Source organism: Pseudophryne corroboree, chromosome 5, assembly GCF_028390025.1.
Source record: "Pseudophryne corroboree isolate aPseCor3 chromosome 5, aPseCor3.hap2, whole genome shotgun sequence".
NCBI classification, from domain to species: Eukaryota; Metazoa; Chordata; class Amphibia; order Anura; family Myobatrachidae; genus Pseudophryne; species Pseudophryne corroboree.
The window spans coordinates 105,187,190-105,194,907 of record NC_086448.1 but is presented as its reverse complement, the minus strand read 5'-3'; the positions used below and the strand labels follow the sequence as shown (position 1 = coordinate 105,194,907).

Genomic DNA, 7,718 nt, shown 5'->3' with positions numbered 1-7,718 from the left:
TAGATGCAACAGTAGGGCCATCCTTCCTGAGCTGAATGTTTTAATTTGAGATGTGGGCACCATTCCAGAGCATGGAAGCAAGTGTAGGAGCCTGGGGAAGTGGCAGAAGAACCTAGCACTACCATGGACATATACAGATGTAGCCATGCTCATCTTACTGCGATGCGTCATCGCCGGCTGTGAATAGTCGCAGCCTGGCACGCAAAGCAGCATACCGTGATGCACACGGTATGCTGCTTTGCGTGCCAGGCTGTGACTATTCACAGCCAGCGATCACTTTAGGAATTAATAGTAGCAGCCTGGCATGCCATGGTGCAAGCCGTGTTGCAGCATGCTGCATTGCAGCAAAGATAAGCACGGCTACATCTGTAGGTACACAATGGTCTCCTTCCTTAACCTTGTACTGTAGATGATCTATAGCAGTACATCCCTAATAGTGCCTAGTTGGTTCACAGGACTGTATCCTTTATTGGCTGATATGTTTTAAAATATCCACAGGTGGTGCTAATAATTTTATTTGTGATACTGAGCAAATCGGTAAAACAGGCAGCTCTATTAAAATTGTGTTATATACAGTATTATTGCTATTGTGGTCATGGTATGGACCGGGGAGGGGATTTTCAGGCAACTGGAATTTCCCCTGCATTTGCCTGTGCATTTTAAATTCATTTAATATTATTGCCCAAGTTATTTCATTAGAAAGAGCCAGGGCAAGATTAACAATGGGGCTGAGGCGTCCACCTAAAAATAGACCTATCACCTTGACAGCAAGATGATCAACCGCCCAGCTGGCCACATGGTCGGCTTTAAATCATAAGTATAAAATTGTGTTCCTCTTTTCCTCACAAAATGATGCAGTTTTTCTACTTTTAAGTATTTAAAGAGGCAATAGGGCTTATAGTGTAGGGAGTGTATATATGCCCACCTACATGACACCCGAACAGCACCACCTCCTACTCTTCTCACAATATGACCTTGATCATGTTCAGCCCCAGGACCATGGCTATTTTGAGCCAGAACGCTATAGAATGCCGTTTCTGAAGTTTTTTTTTTGTAAATTTATGTAATCAGGAATAGTGTTCTGGAACTGCCTGTGGCCTGCCCACTGCGGCGGGGTCCCAGGGATTCCACGCTGTGCGCTGCGGGTCCTGGGGATTATGAGTGCTACAGAGCAAGTACAGCCCCAAAGTCCTTGTTAGTGTCCTACTCCTTACGATCATGCAGGAAGCCAGCCTGAACCTCCAGGAGTCCCTGCCATGATGAAAGAGCAGCATGCATTTAAATACTCCCCTCTGCCTTCTCCCTGCAGTATCAAATTTCAGCCTAGGACACAGAGGCAGTGTGAGTATCCACACTGTTAATTGCCTGGCTCTTATCTATTACTAGCTCTATTCACACACGGCTGTAACTGCCTACTTAGGGGTCCAGTCATCCCTGCCTCCCTGGTCACCTACTTCTGTATCTTCCTGTCACCCTTGCCTCCTTAGTCAGCTACTATATATCCCTGTCACCCCTGCCTCCCCAGTCACCCACTATCCCCCTGGCAACCCTTGTCTCACCAGTCACCCACTATCGCCCTCACCCCTGCCTCCTCAGTCACCCACTATCTCCCTGTGCATGCCTCCCCTGTGGGTGCCTGCCTACCCAGACACCCACTATCTCCCTGTCACCCCTGCCTCTCCAGTCACCTATTATCTCCCTGTCACCACTACCTCCCCAGTCACCCACTATCACCCTGTCACCCCAGTAACCCACTATCTCCCTGTCACCCCTGCCTCCCTAGTCACCTACTAACTCCCTATTATCCACTATCAAGGGGCACCACCCACATAGCCTAAACTGTGTTTTAAAAAAGTTTAGGCACCAACTGATGCCCCACTCCTGTGGTAGTTCCACCCACATCACTGTCCACCTCTGCCCCGCCCACAGGTCTCGAACCTATTTTCCAAAAAAAAAAAAAAAAAAATAGCACTGCCCAGGACCATGTGTCACTTAATCTAGCAGGGGAAGAAACAACTGGCAGGCAGCAGCTTTAAAAATATACACATTAGAATTTTATGAGTTACAGTACTATAGTAACAGCAAGGTTTTTGTGGGGTAAATTCAAACTTTACATTGTACAGTACTCTGTCCTTTTACATTAAATGGATAAAATGTCTTAGAAAAAAAAGATGTTCTATACCTGGCTTTGCAATTGGCGTCTCTGTAGGTATGGTTGCTATAAATACAAAATACAACAGATTAAAGCAAATAAGGTCAGATCACTGTAAATTTAATATTGAAAGAATAAAAATGTATTTTAAACTGAACTTGCAAATTTTCTACTTTTAAGTATTTAAAGAAACTTTGGGGCTGATAGTGTAAGGATGTATACGCCCATATGGCACTGGCCACACCCACACAGCACTGGTCACACCCACACAGCACTGGCCACACCTCCTACTCTTCTCACAATAGGCCCTTGATCATGTTCAGCCCCAGGACCATTTGGCTCTTAATCTGGCGCTGGAAGAAATAACTAGCAAGCAGCAGTTTTGAAAATATACACGTTTAAATTCGATGAGTTGCTATAGTTACAGCACATTTTTGGTGCAGTTACTGTGCACCAGTATGCTGTACTGGTTTTGTGTGATAAATAAAAATTTTATATTGTACTCTGTGCTGGCGGAACCCACTCAGCAAAGGGATGCAAAGCAGGGAGGTACTCTCCCTGCTCTGCATCCCTACTGCTGGATCCTGTCAGACTGACTCCTCCATTATACGCCTGCAGGCGGCAGCAGCGCGGCGCACATAGGCTGATCACCCAGTCCTCAGGCTCTATCCCCCACTGATGGATTAGCTGCAAAGCCGCTGAGCCAATTCCCACCCTCACCGACAAGAGGCAATAGGGCTTATAGTGTAGGGAGTGTATATATGCCCACCTACATGACACCCAAACAGCACCACCTCCTACTCTTCTCACAATATGACCTTGATCATGTTCAGCCCCAGGACCATGGCTATTTTGAGCCAGAACGCTCTAGAATGCCGTTTCTGAAGTTTTTTTTTGTAAATTTATGTAATCAGGAATAGTGTTCTGGAACTGCCTGTGGCCTGCCCACTGCGGCGGGGTCCCAGGGATTCCACGCTGTGCGCTGCGGGTCCCAGGGATTATGAGTGCTACAGAGCAAGTACAGCTGCAGGCAGTTGGATGAACAGCCCCAAAGTCCTTGTTAGTGTCCTACTCCTTACGATCATGCAGGAAGCCAGCCTGAACCTCCAGGAGTCCCTGCCATGATGAAAGAGCAGCATGCATTTAAATACTCCCCTCTGCCTTCTCCCTGCAGTATCAAATTTCAGCCTAGGACACAGAGGCAGTGTGAGTATCCACACTGTTAATTGCCTGGCTCTTATCTATTACTAGCTCTATTCACACACGGCTGTAACTGCCTACTTAGGGGTCCAGTCATCCCTGCCTCCCTGGTCACCTACTTCTGTATCTTCCTGTCACCCTTGCCTCCTTAGTCACCTACTATATATCCCTGTCACCCCTGCCTCCCCAGTCACCCACTATCCCCCTGGCAACCCTTGTCTCACCAGTCACCCACTATCGCCCTCACCCCTGCCTCCTCAGTCACCCACTATCTCCCTGTGCATGCCTCCCCTGTGGGTGCCTGCCTACCCAGACACCCACTATCTCCCTGTCACCCCTGCCTCTCCAGTCACCTATTATCTCCCTGTCACCACTACCTCCCCAGTCACCCACTATCACCCTGTCACCCCAGTAACCCACAATCTCCCTGTCACCCCTGCCTCCCTAGTCACCTACTAACTCCCTATTATCCACTATCAAGGGGCACCACCCACATAGCCTAAACTGTGTTTTAAAAAAGTTTAGGCACCAACTGATGCCCCACTTCTGTGGTAGTTCCACCCACATCACTGTCCACCTCTGCCCCGCCCACAGGTCTTGAACCTATTTTCAAAAAAAAAAAAAAAAAATAGCACTGCCCAGGACCATGTGTCACTTAATCTAGCAGGGGAAGAAACAACTGGCAGGCAGCAGCTTTAAAAATATACACATTAGAATTTTATGAGTTACAGTACTATAGTAACAGCAAGGTTTTTGTGGGGTAAATTCAAACTTTACATTGTACAGTACTCTGTCCTTTTACATTAAATGGATAAAATGTCTTAGAAAAAAAAGATGTTCTATACCTGGCTTTGCAATTGCGTCTCTGTAGGTATGGTTGCTATAAATACAAAATACAACAGATTAAAGCAAATAAGGTAAGATCACTGTAAATTTAATATTGAAAGAATAAAAATTTATTTTAAGTATTTAAAGAAACTTTGGGGCTGATAGTGTAAGGATGTATACGCCCATATGGCACTGGCCACACCCACACAGCACTGGTCACACCCACACAGCACTGGCCACACCTCCTACTCTTCTCACAATAGGCCGTTGATCATGTTCAGCCCCAGGACCATTTGCCTCTTAATCTGGCGCTGGAAGAAATAACCAGCAAGTAGCAGTTTTGAAAATATACACGTTAAAATTCGATGAGTTGCTATAGTTACAGCACATTTTTGGTGCAGTTACTGTGCACCAGTATGCTGTACTGTTTTTGTGTGATAAATAAAATTTTTATATTGTACTCTGTGCTTGCGAAAACCCACTCAGCAAAGGGATGCAAAGCAGGGAGGTGCCAGGCTTGAGAGGCACTCTCCCTGCTCTGCATCCCTACTGCTGGATCCTGTCAGACTGACTCCAACAACGCGACGCACATAGGCTGATCACCCAGTCCTCAGGCTCTATCCCCCACTGATGGATTAGCTGCAAAGCCGCGGAGCCAATTCCCACCCTCACCGACAAGAGCCGCCTCTGTAATTTCTACCTGGGACCCCCACATTACTTGGCTAATTTGGCTCATATAAGTACCCGGATGGAGAGAGGGCTGTAGTGCCCCATGGGGTATGGGGTTTGTATGAGCCGTAACCCTGCACATCAGTCACAGGGTATCCAGAGCCATAGGTGTGCGCAGGGGGGGTGCCTGGTGCGCACAGGCACCCCCTAATGTCCGGCACCCCGATATCACATGCCTGATGCAACGATCGCCGAGCAGGCTGAATACTGTCCCCTCTGTGTTGCACCCTGTCAGGACTGCATTACTGACCGGACGCCTGGGTTATTCAAGGGTGCCACTGCCACCGGCTTTCAAACTCCCGGCTCCATCTCCATGTACAAAAACTGTGTGATGTGACATGATGACGTCATGCTGCTCGCAGGCCCACCCGTCACACGCTCACCTCTCTCCTTCTATTCTATGCCAACGCCAGCCACTGATGAGGAGCAGCATTTAGCCAGCGTTCCTCTTAAAAAGACAAATTCAATACTGGCAGGCGGTCGGCAGCAACATTGACACGTCACTCGTTTTTCCAGCAGCAGTACTAGTCTGCGACTGTCAGTGTCAGTGAGTGACTGACTTGTAAGTAAGCTGCTGCAGCTTGCAGGGGAAAGAGAGGGGGAGCCAGACCTTGCTGAGGAGGAGCACTGTAATTGCAGTGAGTGCCATCAGGGGTGTTTGTTTGGTGCACACCACAACATCTGACAATGCATCTGCATTATTAGGATTGGTACAAGGGTGGATATTTTATATTGCGTTGACCATCAATAGATGGTGCTAGACATGCCCAAAAGGCAGTGCTAGACACACCCCTCCTACGGTGCACCCCCTAATAAAATGTGCTGTGCACGCCTATGTCCAGAGCATTTGTAATTCCCTTTTATATATCTCTTTACTTTTATGGAATAGGAGGGGAAATACTGTATCTGCTGCACTGCTAATGCAGGACCTGTGACAGGGTTACCCAGCCTGCGGCCGCCGAGCTGCTGCACACAGGTACTAGCTGGTTCTACCAGTGATTTCAGTGGTTTCTCTGGCTGCGACCGGATATTTGTGTATTGTTGAATATTGGTTTTAGTTGAAGAATGCCATTTGGTGGTTAGAATTTGTGTTGCTAAATAGTTCTGCACAACTCACCTGTGCATGAGGACCCTTTTCCTTTACAGCTGTCAGTCTGTGATTAGAAGTTAGATTACACTGGAATCAAGTTTGCGGTAGTACTGATGGTGTAATGGTTAGCATTACTACCTCACAGCACTGAGGTTGTCGGTTCGATTCCCAACATGGCCCTAATTGTGTTTGTACGGTATATTCTACCCGCGCTGGTTTTCCTCCAGGTACTACAGTTTGCTTCCACAATCCCAAAAAATACTGGTAAATTAATTGGCTCCCAACACAAATTAATCTCAGTGTGTAAGTGTAACTACATGTACATGGGCAGACTAGGTGGCTCAAGTGGTTCTTATCTGCCGTCACATTCTATGTTAATGTCTGCTGTTGCTACTGCTGTGCCTGTCAAATTGTTTCCACTACACATGCACTACTGATGTGATCTCCTGTGTCAAGTCTCTCCCTCCTCTCTTTCCCACTGCACCTGTCAACCTGTATGACAGACAAGCAGCAGCGGCAGGCTAGTCATCGCCACTGAAGGCAATTTAGTCTTAAACACCATTCCCCTCTCTCCCCTCCTGTGGGCATTATGGGGGTCATTCCGAGTTATTCGCTTGTTGCCGTTTTTCGCTATGCTGCGATTTGGTGCAAACTGCGCATGCACTTAGTTATTTAACTAAAAGCTTAGCAGATTTGCTGTGGATTCTGCGGCGCTTTTCAGACGCACTGCTGTTCGGTAAATGATTGACAGGAAAGGGGCGTTTCTGGGCGGCAACTCAGCGTTTCCCCGGCGTTTGCAAAAAATGCAGGCGTGTCAGGGAAAAACGCAGGAGTGGCTGGGGAAACGGGGGAGTGGCTGGCCGAACGCAGGGCGTGTTTGTGAGGTCAAACCAGGAACTAAACGGAATGAGCTGATCGCAATCTGTGAGTAGGTCTGGAGCTACTCAAAAACTGCTAAGAATGATTTAGTAGCAGTTCTGCTAATCTTTCATTCGCAATTCTGCTATGCTAAGATACACTCCCAGAGGGTGGCGGCCTAGCGTGTGCAATGCTGCTAAAAGCAGCTAGCGAGCGTACAACTCGGAATGAGGGCCTATGTGTATAAATAGCTTTACTACTGTGGGCATTATGTGTAAGGGGCATTACTGTGGTGTAATATGAATCAGGGATACTACTATGTGGTGTAATGTCAATAAGATTGTGCTACTGTGTGGCGTAATTTAATTAGGGGTACTATTGTATGATCGCACCTCTTTTCTGGGGTTGTCACTTTATTAAGCATGAGTTTGCAGGGGACGCTGAAAACCCTAGCACCGGCCCTGATTGTACTTTTACATTAAGTGGATCAAATGTCTTAGAAAAAAAATGATGTACTGTACCTGGCTTCTTGATTGGCTTCTCTGTGGGTATGGGAGCTATAAGTACAAAATACAACAGATTAAAGAAAATTAGGTCAGATCAATAAAAATTTATTTTAATCTGAACTTGTATGTGACAATTTAAAGGGTAAAAAGGGCTTTTCTTAATGCTCTCCCCAGTGCACAGCGGATGTCTAAGGGCTGGATTCAGAGGTCACAAGTGGTGTCAGTGCTGCGTATTCGGTAGCAGCAGATCTGAGGACTTATGCTAATGCAGCAGGAAACCCATTGCCATCTACTCAGATCCGCTACATGCGTCCGAAGATGCAGCATCTGATCTGACAATGGGGGTAATTCCAAG

General features: G+C 47.0%; 1 long non-coding RNA gene across 1 annotated transcript; it reads right to left on the bottom strand.

Moving 5' to 3' along the window:
* Positions 1-2,176: 2,176 nt before the first annotated feature.
* LOC134928814 (uncharacterized) lies at positions 2,177-7,417 on the bottom strand. Its single transcript, XR_010178029.1, has 3 exons — positions 7,379-7,417; positions 4,198-4,232; positions 2,177-2,218 (listed from the first exon to the last, which is right to left on the bottom strand). It is a non-coding gene; the product is annotated as an uncharacterized LOC134928814 (long non-coding RNA).
* Positions 7,418-7,718: the final 301 nt, after the last annotated feature.